General features: G+C 36.5%; 1 protein-coding gene across 16 annotated transcripts in view; it reads right to left on the bottom strand.

The window, feature by feature from the left end:
* PCBP3 (poly(rC) binding protein 3) overlaps positions 1 to 14,849 on the bottom strand; it is a 273,869-nt gene that overhangs the window by 219,636 nt on the left and 39,384 nt on the right. For 14 of the 16 annotated variants that reach the window (XM_058732272.1, XM_058732277.1, XM_058732275.1 and 11 more), the window contains exon 2: positions 3,651 to 3,693. The exons of the other annotated variants lie outside the window; for them this stretch is intronic. The gene's annotated coding sequence lies outside the window, so the exon portion shown is untranslated. The remainder of the gene's footprint in view (positions 1 to 3,650; positions 3,694 to 14,849) is intronic. 16 annotated transcript variants of the gene reach the window in all.

Below are 14,849 nucleotides of genomic sequence, written 5' to 3'. Positions count from 1 at the left end.
AGGTATGGAGATGAATATGAGCCTGGAGTTCAGGGACTGGGGTTCAGGCTGGAAAGATGTATTTAAAGTCATCAGGGTATAGGTGGTATTTAAAGCCACAAAACCAGGTGAGATCAGTGAGGGAATGAAGTAGAAAGAGAACAGTAACCTCTGGGCTCTCCAATGACGACTGGGATTTGGAAAGGAGCCAGCAAAAACATATTGAGAAGAAGCAATCAAGAGCTAGGAGAAAAGTTAGAAGTGTGTCCTAGAAGCCAAGTAAAGAAAAGTGTTTTTCTTTCTTTCTTTTTTTAATGTTTATTTATTTTTGAGAGAGAGAGGGAGCGAGAGAGCCAGAACACAAGTGGGGGAGGGGCAGAGAGAGAGGGAGACACAGAATCCGAAACAGGTTCCAGGCTCTGAGCAGGCAGCGAGCACAGAGCCCGATGCGGGGCTGGAACCCACAAACTGTGAGATCATGACCTGAGCCAAGGTCAGACATTTAACCGACTGAGCCACCCAGATGCCCCGTAAAGAAAAGTGTTTTAAGGAGAAAGGAGCAAAAACCTGGATTCAGATGCTGCTGAAAAGTCAAGCAAGAGGAAGACTGAAACTTGACCACTGGATTTGACAAAGTCAAAGTGGTCTTTGGTGATTCTGATGAAGCTGTTTTTGTGAAATAATAGGGAAAAAACCCAGATGCAGTGGGCTCAAGAATGAATGGGAAGGAATTGGAGACAATAAATGTAGGCCTGAGACTTAGGTGAGTCACTAACTTCACCTATAATTGAGGATAATGGTGCCTTTTCTTCCTTAAATGAATCTCTAGTCTGGGTTAGATACAGCAAAGTGAGGAGATCTAGGGAATAGAACTTGTAGGTACACTGGATTTTCATAAGAGATCATAGACAAGTACATAGAATACTATAATGGAATAGCAAATTCTATACTGGATGGGAAATCAGGACAGAATTCTCCAAGGAGGTTATGCTATGTCTTAAAGAGGGCTATCATGAGAATCAGCAAAGCTCTTTGCATGAAAGCTTTTTGAAAATAAGGTCCTGCAGAAGTATGTGTAATTAAGATAGAAGAATTAATGAAACTTGATCGGTTCTGATGGTGTCACTTGCAGAGAAAGACCTAAGTTTAAGTCATAAGAGAAATGGACAACCACTGAGTTCAGTGAACATACAGTGTCCTTTTAGCCAAAAGAATACGAGTGGGCAGTGCTATATTCTTCATCCTTAACATTTATAAAAAATTTTACATGCAGTTAAGTGCATGTCAAGCTATGAAATAAAAACAAAAGTCTATCCCTCCACAAAAAAAATAATAAATTAAAACACACACACACACACACACACACACCAACATCTCCCTCCCACTCTGCCAGCATCAGTTGTTTTTTGGCTTCAACATTCAGAGTATTGCAAACCATCATCTTAACATTACAATCAAAACCCAAAATGATATACTTTCTTTAAAAATTAAAGGAAGTGACATCATCAGGGAAATACAAATCAAAACCACCATGAGATACCACCACACACCTGTGAGAATGGCTAACATTAACAACTCAGGCAACAACAGATGTTGGCGAGGATGCAGAGAAAGAGGAACTCTTTTGCACGGTTGGTGGGAATGCAAACTGGTGCAGCCACTCTGGAAAACAGTATGGAGGTTCCTCAAAAAATTAAAAATACAACTACCCTACGACCCAGCAATTGCACTACTGGGTATTTATCCAAGGGATACAGGTGTGCTGTTTTGAAGGGACACATGCACCCCAATGATTATAACAGCACTACCAACAATAGCCAAAGTATGGAAAGAGCCCAAATGTCCATCAATGGATGAAAGGATATAGAGGATGTGGTATATACATACAATGGAGTATTACTCAGCAATCAAAAAGAATGAAATCTTGCGATTTGCAACTACATGGATGGAACTGGAGGGTATTATGCTAAACGAAATTAGTCAGAAAGACAAATATCATAGGACTTCACTCATATGAGGACTTTAAGATACAAAACAGATGAAACATAACGGAAGTAAAAATAATATAAAAACAGGGAGGGGGACAAAACATAAGAGACTCTTAAATATGGAGAACAAACAGAGGGTTGCTAAACGGTTTGTGGGAGGGGGTATGGGCTAAGTGGGTAGGGGGCATTAAGGAATCTACTCCTGAAATCATTGTTGCACTAGATCCTAACTAACTTGGATGTAAATTAAAAAAATAAAACAAAACAAAAAAACAGCCGCATCTTAAACTCGCCAATTTGTGTACATTAAATATGTATAGCTTTTTGTATGTCAATCATTCATCAATAAAGCGGCTTAAAAAAATAAAATTAAAACTAAAATTAAATTAAAAAATAAAAATAAAAAGAAGTGAAATAAACCAGTCACAAAAGGAAAAATCCTATACAAGTCCATTTATATGAAGTGCCTGGAGCAGTCACACTCAGAGAGAAAGTAGGATGGTGGTTTCTACACATTGGCAGCAGGGGGAAATGGCCAGTTATTATTTAATGGGTACAGACGTTCAGTTTTCCAAGATGAAAAGAGCTCTAGAGATGGATGGTGGTCATGGTTGCACAACCGTACACGTATGCTTGATGCCACTGAGCTATACACTTAAAAATAGTTAAAATGGTGAACCTTATGTCATAGGTATTTTACAATTCTAAAAAATAAGAAAAACTTTTTATAAAAAGGAAAGAGAATTTTGCTTATGCCCATGATGAAGTAACCAGGATAGGGCTTATCCTCTTGCTGTAAACAACCAGAAAACTGGGGAAAAAAATACATATGAAACAACTGATTTCAGACAACAGGCTGCAAAAGAGAGTCAAAGCCATGTAATTTCCTTGACTGTCGTAATAAAAGTACCTTCCACTGGGACACCTGGGTGGCTCAGTCAGTTAAGCATCCAGCTCTTGATTTTGGCTCAGGTCATGATCTCACAGTTTGTGGGATCAAGCCCCAAGTCAGGCTCTGTGCTGACAGTGTGGAGCCTGCTTAGGATTCTTTCTCTCTCTTTCTGCCCCTCCTCTGCTCTCCCTCCCACTCTCTGTCTCAAAATAAATAAATACACATTAAAAAAAAAAAAAAAAGGACTTTCGAGACTGCATGGCAGGGGGGGAACTCAAGCAGAACATCACAGCATACTGAGCTGGGGAAACACATCAGAGCTCAGGGAGGCTGAGGCAGTTGGAGATTGTGAAGAGGAGATATGTAGAAAGGCTCTGAAGAGAAGAGCCACTCATAAAAAGAGCTCCAAAAATCTCCACGGAGGTCCCCTCCATCTGTTGCCAAATTCTAACCAACACAAGAAAGTCAATGACATGAGGGGGGAAAACTGACCAGAGAATTATAAAATAAACATTTTTAATTTCTTAATAAAGCATTGAGAGACATTTACAGTTTTGACCAGCCTTAGTTGAAAGCCCCAGCTGAACTACCAGAGCAACAAAAAGAAACAGCAGTAGGGCTGCACCTCAATAATGGAGCTAAATTAGCCCTAGAGTAAAACATACTCAACCCAAAAAAACTTAAAATTAAACCTTAACAAATATCAAGGCAATCCACAAGTAACCCATCTGACTGAAAGAACAAAGTCTAACATTCTTATTTTTAAAAAAAGTCAAAATCCAGACACTTACTGTAATATTTATGATGTCTACCATCCAATTAATGTTACTGGACCTACAAAGAAACAAACAAGCAAATAAACAAAAATGGTGACCAAAAACAAGAGAAAGAACAGTCAAGAGAAACAGACTCTGAAAGGCAGAGATGATGAACTGTCCAAATAAGGATTTTAAGACAACTATTATGCATATGTACAAGTATTTCAAAGGCTACATGAACACAGCAGGAGATAAACAGAAGATTTAAAAAAGAACCAGATAGAACTTATGGAGGTGAAATAAATACATATAGGTTGGAAATGAAAATTTCAATAAATGAGATTAACAGCTAATTAGGCAGAAGAAATGGTATTGGCAACACAGAGATAGAAAATACCCAAAGTGAGGGGCGCCTGGGTGGCTCAGTCGGTTAAGCGGCCAACTTCAGCTCAGGTCACGATCTCGCGGTCCGTGAGTTCGAGCCCCGCGTCAGGCTCTGGGCTGATGGCTCAGAGCCTGGAGCCTGCTTCCGATTCTGTGTCTCCCTCTCTCTCTGCCCCTCCCCCGTTCATGCTCTGTCTCTGTCTCAAAAATAAATAAAACGTTAAAAAAAAAAAAAGAAAATACCCAAAGTGAAACACAGAGATAAAAAAGACTAGGAAGAAAGAGCCCCAGTTACCTGTGGGATATCAAGTAGTATAACATAAACAGAAGTTCCAGAAGTGAAGAGGAAAGTACACACACAAATATATATGTGTGTATGTATATATAAATATATATATTTGAAGAAATGTCATAAAACACCAGATAATATTCCAAATTTAATAAAACCAATAGACCCACATATTGAAAACACTTAATGAAATTTAAGAAAGAGAAACACAATGAAAATCATACTGAGATATCAAAGAGTAATTGAAGAGGAAGAAATAGAAGAATTAGCACAGATGTCTTATCATAAATTATACACCCAAAACACAATGGATGAAAAAATTTTAAGTGCTGAAAAAAAGACTGTTAACCTAAAATTTTACGTCCAAAAAATATTCTTCCAAATTAAGGAGAAATAAGGTCATTTTCAGATACACAAAAACTGAAAGAATTTGTCACCAGCAAACTTAAGCAACAAGAGATGTTAGAGGAATTTCTTCAGAAGGAATTAAAATGATACCAGGTAATTAACCACCAAAAAAAAGTAACAAAACAATAGAAACAAAAATTAAAACAGATAGGAATTGTCAGTGTTGATAAGGTGGAATATGAAAAATACAAATACCTTCTTTTCTAATAGACAAGAGAGAGGAATAAACAGATAAAATTTTAATAGCAAGATAGTAGATTTAAACCCAATGATATAAAAATTATCATATAATAATTACATTACAATCAATGTAAATGGCCAAAACATTCCAGTAAAAAGGCAAAGACAGCGTGAAAAACAATCCCTAACAATATGCTGTCTCTAATAAAACCCAGTTTAAATCGGGGCGCCTGGGTGGCGCAGTCGGTTAGGCGTCCGACTTCAGCCAGGTCACGATCTCGCGGTCCGTGAGTTCGAGCCCCGCGTCAGGCTCTGGGCTGATGGCTCGGAGCCTGGAGCCTGTTTCCGATTCTGTGTCTCCCTCTCTCTCTGCCCCTCCCCCGTTCATGCTCTGTCTCTCTCTGTCCCAAAAATAAATTAAAAACGTTGAAAAAAAAAAATTAAAAAAAAAAAATAAATAAATAAATAAATAAATAAATAAATAAAGACACGAATACCTTAAAAGAAAAAGAATAGAAAAAGATATACTAGATACAAAACACTAACCAGAGACAAAGAAGGACATCTTATAGTGATAAAAATGTCAATCTATTAAGACACACTAATCCCACATGTGAATGTACACAATACCTGACAGAATTAAAAACAGAAATAAGACAACACACCTCTCTGAACGAAATAAAGCAAAGACATGAAATTGACAAAAGAAGACTTAATACCACCAATTTCCTAACTAAAACTTTTATTTTTAAAGTTTATTTATTTTGAGTGTGAGAAAGAGTGTACATAAGCAGGGGAGAGGCAAAGAGAGAAAGGGAGGGAGGGGGAGGGAGAGAGAGAGAGAGAGAGAGAGAGAGAGAGAGAGAGAGAATCTCAAGCAGGTACAACACTGCCAGTGTAGAACCCAATGTGGGTCTCGAACTGTGAGATCATGACCTAAGTTAAAACCAACAGTCAGACACTTAACCAAGTTAGCCACCCAGGCACCCCTAATTAAAACTTTTAGAACACCCCAGCCAATAACTGAAGAATACAAACTAATTTCAAGTGAACAAGTAAAAGTTTAAAAATAATACAAAATATATTTTCTAACAACAAAAAATTAAATTAGAAATCAGCAAAAGAAGTATCTAGAAAAACTCTAAATATCTGTAAGTGAAATGTCACATTTCTAAAAGACCCAGAGACAAAGAAGATACTATAAGGAATTTTAGAAAATATTTTTAACTGACTGAAAATGAACATACAAGACAGTAAAAATGTCGGATATTCATAAATTTCCAGTGGCAATGTAAAATCTGGAAAAACTGCTTGGCAGCTTCTAATTAAACTTGCAACCATCACATGACCCAGAAATTATACTCATGAGCAGTTGTCCCAGAAAATGAAATGTTGTTTACATACACACACACACACACACACACACACACACACACACGAACGTTCCTAGCAGCTTTACTCTTAACAGCAATATTGGAAATAATGCAAATGCCCTTCAATGGGTAAGTGGTTGAACAAACTCTGATAAATCCATACAATGTAATACTACTCAACAATACAGGGGAATAAACTATTGATGCCTGCAACAATCTGGAAATACTTGCAAGAACATTATACTTGGGGCTAGGGAGGAGCTAATCCCCAAACACTGAATATTATGTGAATTTCCACTTATATAACATTCTCAAAATGACAAAACTATGCAGGTAAAGAACAGATTAGTAGTTCCCAAGGGTCAGGGTCAGGGAGTGGGATGGAGAATGACTGTGAATACAAAGAGGAAGTACAGGGAATTCTCTTATGGTGAGGGAACAGTTCTGTGTCTTGACTGTTGTATTAATTACACAAAATCTATTCAGGGAATAAAACTGCATAGAACTGTACACACACACACACACACACACACAGATGCAGGTTAAAAATATGGTAAAAGCTGGGATGCCTGGGTGGCTCAGTTAGTTAAGCATCCGACTTCGGTTCAGGTCATGATCTCGCAGTTCGTGAGTTCGAGCCCTGCACTGGGCTCTGTGCTGCCAGCTCAGAGCCTGGAGCCTGCTTCAGATTCTGTGTCTCCCTCTCTCTCTGCTCTTCCCCCACTCGTGCTCTGTCTAGCTCTGTCTCTCAAAAATCAATAAACATGAAAACAAATTAATTTAAAAAAATATGGTGAAAGCTGAATGCCTGTGGTCTAGTTAACAGTGTATCAACGTCAATATATCAATATATCAATGTCAATTCCCTAAGTTTGATATTGACCTACAGTTATATAAGATGTCACCTTGGGGGTAAGTGGGTGAAGGATACACAGGATTCTTTATATTATTTTTGCAACTTCCTATGAGTCTATAATTATTTCAAAATAAAACATTTTTAAAACATGCAGGATACAGCTAAAGCAGTGCTTAGAGGGAAATTTTTAAGTCTAAATGCTAATATCAGAAGAGAAAAATATCCATAATAAATTATCTTAGCTTCTCTAATATCAGAAGAGAAAAAAAATCCAAAATCAATTATCTTAACTTCTACCTTAATAAGCTAGAAAAGTAACAGCAAAGTATATCCAAAGTAAATAGAAGGAAGAAAATAATAAATTTAGAATAAAAATCAATAAAAGGAAAAACAGACAAAAATGGAGAAAATCAATAAAAGCAAAATCTGTATATTTGAAAAAGTTGATAGAATTGATTAACTGCTAGCTAGACTGATCAAGAAAAGAGAAAAAATGCATGTTATAAATTTCAGTAGTGAAAGAGGAGACATCATTACAGATCTTACAATAATGAAAAATAATAAAGCAATATAAGAAAGAAATTTTGTCACTGAACTTGATAACTTAGAAAAAATCAATACTTTATAAAACATGAAATACCAAAACTGACTCAGGACACAAAACTCTGAAAAGATCTAAAGAGCTAAATTCTTAAAGGCATTATATCATAACTAAGAGGTCTATCCATCAGGAAGATCTAACAATTGGAAATACTTATGCCCCCAACTTGAAGGCACCCAAGTATATAAATCAATTAATAACAAACATAAAGAAACTCATTGATAAAAATACAATAATAATAGGGAACTTTAACACCCACTTACAACAATGGACAAATCATCTAAGCAGAAAATCAACAAGAAAACAATGGCTTTGAATGACACACTGGACCATATAGACTTAACAGATATTTTCAGAACATTTCATTCTAAAGCAGCAGAATATTCTTCTAGAGTGCACATGGAACAGTCTCCAGACTAGATCACATACTGGGACAAATCAGCCCTCAAATACAAAAAGTTTGAGATCATACTATGCCTATTTTTTAACCACAACACTATGAGACTTGAAATTAACCACAAGAAAAAATCTGGAAAGACCACAAATACTTGGAGGTTAAAGAACGTCCTACTAAAGAATGAATAGGTTAACCAATAAATTAAGGAGGAAATTTAAAAAGTACATGGAAGCCAATGAAAATGAAAACACAACAGTCCAAAACCTCTGGGATGCAACAAAGGTAGTCATAAGAGGGAACTATATAGCAATCCAGGCCTTCCTGAAGAATGAAGAACTGTCTCAAATACACAACCTAACCTTATGCCTTGAGGAGCTGGAAAAAGAACAGCAAATAAAACCCAAAACCAGCAGAAGAAGGGAAACAATAAAGATCAGAGCAGAAACCAATGATATTGAAATCAAAAAAATAGTAGAACAGATCAATGAAACTAGGAGCTGAATCTTTGAAAGAATTAACAAAATCAACAAACCCCAAGTTAGACTTATGAAAAAGAAAAAGGAAAGGACCCCAATAAATAAAATCACAAATGAAAGAGGAGAGGTTGCAACCAATACCACAGACATAGCAACAATTATAAGAGAACATTATGAGCAAATTATATGCCAACAAATTGGGCAATCTGAAAGAAATGGATAAATTCCTAGAAACATATGGGAATGCAAGCTGGTGCAGCCACTCTGGAAAACAGTATGCAGGTTCCTCAAAAAACTAAAAACAGAACTACCCTACGACCCAGCAATTGCACTACTAGGCATTTATCCACAGGATACAGGTGTGCTGTTTCAAAGGGACACATGCACCCCCATGTTTATAGCAGCACTATCGACAATAGCCAAAGTACGGAAAGAGCCCAAATGTCCATCGATGAATGAATGAATAAAGAAGATGTGGTATATATATACAACGGAGTATTACTCAGCAATCAAAAAGAACGAAATCTTGTCATTTGCAACTATGTGGATGGAACTAGAATGTATTATGCTAAGTGAAATTAGTCAGTCAGAGAAAGACAAAAATTATATGACTTCACTCATATGAGGACTTTAAGAGACAAAACAGATGAACATAAGGGAAGGGAAACAAAAATAATATAAAAACAGGGAGGGGGACAAAACAGAAGAGACTCATAAATATGGAGAACAAACTGAGGGTTACTGGAGGGGTTGTGGGAGGGGGGGATGGGCTAAATGGGTAAGGGGCACTAAGGAATCTACTCCTGAAATCACTGTTGCACTATATGCTAACTAATTTGGATGTAAATTTAAAAAAATAAAAAATTAAATTTAAAAAAAATTTTTTTAATTCCTAGAAACATATAAACTACCAAAATTGAAACAGGAATAAATAGAAAATTTGAACAGAACCATAGCCAGTAAAGAAACTGAATCCATAATAAAAAATCTCCCAACAAACAAGGGTCCAGGGCTGTACAGCTTCCCAAGGGAATTCTACCAAACATTAAAAGAAGAATTAATACAAAATCTTTTAAAACTATTCCAAAAAATAGAAATGAAAGGAAAAATTCCAAACTCATTCTATGAGGCCAGCATTACCTTGATTCCAAAACCAGACAAAGACCTCACTAAAAAGGAGAATTAAAGGCCAATATCCCTGATGAACATGGATGCAAAAATTCTCAAGAAGTTACTAGCAAAATGAAACCAAAAATACATTCAAAGAATTATTCACCATGATCAAATGGGATTTATTCCTGGGCTGCAGGAGTAGTTCAATACCCGCAAATCAATCGATGTGATACACCACATTAATAAAAGAAAGGGTAAGAACCACATGATCATCTCGATACATGCAGAAAAAGCATTTGACAAAATACAGAATCCTTTCTTCATAAAAACCCTCAAGAAAGTAGGTTTACAAGGAACATACCTCAACATCATAAAGGCCATATACAAATGACCCACAGCTAACATCATCCTCAATGGGTAAAAGCTGAGAGCTTTCCCCCTAACATCAGGAACACAACAGCGATGTCCACTCTCACCACTGTTCTTCAACATAGTACTGGAAGTCCTAGCCTCAGCAATCAGACAACAAAAAAATAAGTCAGCCAAATTGGCAAGGAAGAAGTCAAACTTTCACTCTCTGCAGACAACATGATATTCTACATGGAAAACCCAAAAGACTCCACCAAAAAATTGCTAGAACTGATACATGAATTCAGCAAAGTCACAGGATATAAAATCAACATATGGAAATGTGTTGCATTACTATACACCAATAATGAAGCAGCAGAAGCAGAAATCAGGTAATTGATCTCATTTAAAATTGCACCAAAAACCATAAGATACCTAGGAATAAAGAGGTAAAAAATCTGTACACTGAAAACTACGGAAAGCTTATGAATGAAACTGAAGAAGACAAAAAGAAATAGAAAAACATTTCATGCTCATGGATTAGAAGAACAAATATTGTTAAAATGTCTATACTACCCAGAGCAATCTAAACATTTAATGCCATCCCTATCAAAATAACACCAGCATTCTTCACAGAGCTAGAACAAACAATTCTAAAATGTGTAGGGAACCACAAAAGACCCTGAATAGCCAAAGTAATGTTGAAAAAGAAAACCAAAGCTGGAGGCATCACAACTCAGACTTCAAGCTGTATTACAAAGCTGTAAACCTCAAAATGGTATAGTAATGGCCCAAATACACACATATAGATCAATGGAACAGAATAGAGAAGCCAGAAATGGACCCACAATCATATGATCAACTAATCTTTTTTAAATTTTTTTTTCAACGTTTTTTATTTATTTTTTGAGACAGAGAGAGACAGAGCATGAACGGGGGAGGGGCAGAGAGAGAGGGAGACACAGAATCGGAAACAGGCTCCGAGCCATCAGCCCAGAGCCTGACGCAGGGCTCGAACTCACGGACCGCGAATCGTGACCTGGCTGAAGTCGGACGCTTAACCGACTGTGCCACCCAGGCGCCCCATCAACTAATCTTTACCAAAGCAGGAAAGAATATCCAACGGGAAAAAGACAGTCTCTTCAACAAATGGTGTTGGGAAAACTGGACTGCAACATGCAGAAGAATGAAATTGGACCATTTTCTTATACCATACACAAAAATGAATTCAAAATGGATAAAAGACATAAATGTAAGACAGGAAACCATCAAAATCCTAGAAAAGAAAACAGGCAGCAACCTCTTTGACCTCGGCCACAGCAAAGTCTTACTAGATATGTCTCCTGAGGCAAGAGAAACAAAAGCAAAAATGAACTACTGGGACCTCATCAAGATAAAAAGCTTCTGCACAGTGAAAGAAACAATCACAATAAAACTAAAAGACAGAGTGGAAGAAGATTTGGAAATGACAAAGGGTTAGTGTCCAAAATCTATAAAGAACCTATCAAACTCAACACCCAAAACACATATAATCCAGTGAAGAAAAGGGGAGAGAACATGAATAGACACTTTTCCAAAGAAGATACACAGATGGCTAACAGACAAATGAAAATATGCCCAATTATCACTCATCATCAGAGAAATACAAATCAAAACCACAATGAGACCTGTCCTAATGGCTAAAAAAATTAACAACTCAGGAAACAACAGATATTAGTGAAGATGCAAAAAAAGGGAAACTCTTTTGCACTATTGGTGGGAATGCAAACTGGTACAGTCACTCTGGAAAATAGTATGGAGGTTCCTCAAAAAATTAAAAATAGGACTGCCCTACAACCCAGTAATTGCACTACTAGGTATTTATCCAAAGGATACAAAAATGCTGATTTGAAGGGGTACCTGCACCCCAATGTTTATAGCAGCACTATCAACAATAGCCAAATTATGGAAAGAGCTCAAATATCCATCTGACGACTGATGAATGGATAAAGAAGGTATGGTATATGTATACAATGGAATATTACTCAGAGATCAAAAAGAATGAAAACTTGCCATTTGCAATAATGTGAATGGAACTACAGTGTATTATGCTAAGTGAAATACATCAATCAGAGAAAGACAAGTTCTACATATGATTTCACTTATATGTGTCAATTAAGAAACAAAACATAGGGGAAGGGAAGGAAAAATAAAATAAGATAAAAACAGAGAGGGAGGCAAACCATAAGAGACACTTAAATCTAGAGAACAAACAGGGTTGATGGAGGGAGGTGGATGGGAGGATAGGCTAAATGGGTGATAGGCATTAAGGAGGGCACCTGTTGGGCTGAGCATTAGGTATTATATGTAAGTGATGAATCACTAAATTCTCCTCCTGAAATCAATACTACACTATATGTTAACTAACTTGAATCTAAATAAAAATAAATAAATAAATATTTAAAAATTTACTGTAAAACAAAACAAAACAAAATGTTGTATGAATATTTGATTTAATAGAAATGGAAGCATATACTCTACAACATTTAAATAAAATGCCAAATAATGAAATGATTCTAATTTTTAAAAAGTTAAATTCTTTTTTTTGTTTAATATTTATATATTTTGGGGAGAGCTCAAGTGGGGGAGAGGCAGAGAGAGGGGACAGAGGAGCTGAAGTGAGATCTATACTGACAGGCTGACTGCAGCAGCTCAAACTCACAAACAGCAAGATCATGAACTGAACCAAAGTTGGGTGCTCAACTGACTGAGCCACCAAGATGCCCCCAAAAAGGCTAAATTATTTATTAAAAATCTTCTCAAAAAGAGAACTTGAGGCCTGGATGAATTCTATCAAAAGTTTAAGAAATAATTAAATCCAATACAAACTCTTTCAGAAAATAGAGGAAGGTACACACCCAATACACTTAATGAGATCAGCTTTGATCCCATCACAAAACCAGGCAAAGATAATACCAGACAAGAAAAGTGAACAATTTCCCTCATGATCACAGATGTAAAAGTCTTGGAAAGTATTAGCAAATCAAACTCAGGAAGATAGATAGATGGATAGATACATACATACATACATACATACATACATACATATATACATAACTTTTTAACAATCCATCAGGACCAAGTGGGGTTCAACATGGTAACGGAAGTTTGTTTTAACATCCAAAATTCACCAAATACAATTTAATGTTTATTTATTTTTGAGAGATAGAAAGACAAAGCACAAGTGAGGGAGGGGCAGAGAGAGGGAGACACAGAATCCGAAGCAGGCTCCAGGGTCTGAGCTGTCAGCACAGAGCCTGACGTGGGGCTCAAACTCACGAACCGTGAGATCATGACCTGAGCCGAAGTTGGACGCTTAGCTGACTGAGCCACCCAGGTGCCTCAACGATTTAAAATATTAGCAGAAGGGGCTCTTGGGTGGTTCAGTCAGTTGAGCATCCAACTCTTGGTTTCAGCCCAGGTCATGATCTTACAATTCAAGGTTCTTTATTTAATTTTTTAAAGTTTATTTATTTATTTTGAAAGAGAGAGAGTGTAAGTGGGAGGGATAGAGAGAGAGGGAGAAAAAGGGAATCCCAAGTAGGTTCTGCACTGTCAGCACAGAGGCAAAAACTTAGGATAGCCACAACTATTTGGAAAAAGAACAAAGTTGGAGAAAATTTATCTGATTTCAAATATCCAGTTATCTATATAGTGTGATATTAACATAAGAATAGGCTTATAAATGAAAGGAAGAGAGTCTAAAAATAGACCAAACATGTACGATCAACTGATTTTTGATAAAGTTGCCAAGGCATTTCAACAGAAATGGAAAGGAAAGGAAAGTATTTCCAATAAAGTATGTCAGAAGAAACAGATAACTAACAATTAACTGAAATATAAAAACTAAAAGCATAAAACTTCTACAAGAAAACAAAAGAGAAAATCTTTCCGACCTTGAGATAGACTAGACTAGGATTTCTTTGATACATCAAAAAAAAAAAAAAAAAAGCAACATACCAATCAAAGGGGCAAATGGTCATTTATGTTCCATCAAAACTTTAAAATTCTATCTGAAAGACACTTATTATAAAAATGAAAAGGGAAATAACAGAATAAAAAAAGTATTTCTCAAACATATAACTGAAAAAAAGACTAATATTCAGAATATACAAAAAACTTTTGTACTCAGTAATAAGGAAACAACAGCGCAATAAAAAAAAGTAGCAAAATACTTCAACAGACATCACAGAAGACATACAAACCAGCTAAGGAACATACAAAAAAGATGCTTGCCATCATTAGTCCTCAGGAAAATAAAAACTAAAAATCACAATGAGATATCAAGATACATCTAATAGAATGGCTAACACAGAATGAAAATAACAGGGGCGCCTGGGTGGCTCAGTCGGTTAAGCGTCCGGCTTCAGCTCAGGTCGTGATCTCACAGTTTGTGGGTTCGAGCCAGGTGTCAGGCTCCGCTGTCAGCACAGAACCTGCTTCAGATCCTCTGTCCCCCTCTCTCTCTGCCCCTCCCCAACCTGCACTCTCTATCTCTCAAATAAATAAATCATTACAAACAAAGAATGAAAAGAACAAGTGTTGAAACAAATGGCAGTAAGCTGTCATATATGTCTAGAAGGAATGTAAAAATCATTCAAGAACCTTAGAAAACAGTTTCACAGATCCTTATAAAACCACTTTCTATATCACTTACCATACCATCTAGCCTAGATATTCACCCAAGAGAAATGAAAACATATTCTCACACAAGAATATGTATACAAGTGTTCGTAGCAGCTTTATTGATAATATTCAAAAGCTGGAA

The sequence above is a fragment of the Neofelis nebulosa genome, chromosome 5, assembly GCF_028018385.1.
Source record: "Neofelis nebulosa isolate mNeoNeb1 chromosome 5, mNeoNeb1.pri, whole genome shotgun sequence".
NCBI classification, from domain to species: Eukaryota; Metazoa; Chordata; class Mammalia; order Carnivora; family Felidae; genus Neofelis; species Neofelis nebulosa.
The sequence above is the reverse complement of the archived record's forward strand: the minus strand, read 5'-3'. Positions and strand labels throughout refer to the sequence as shown.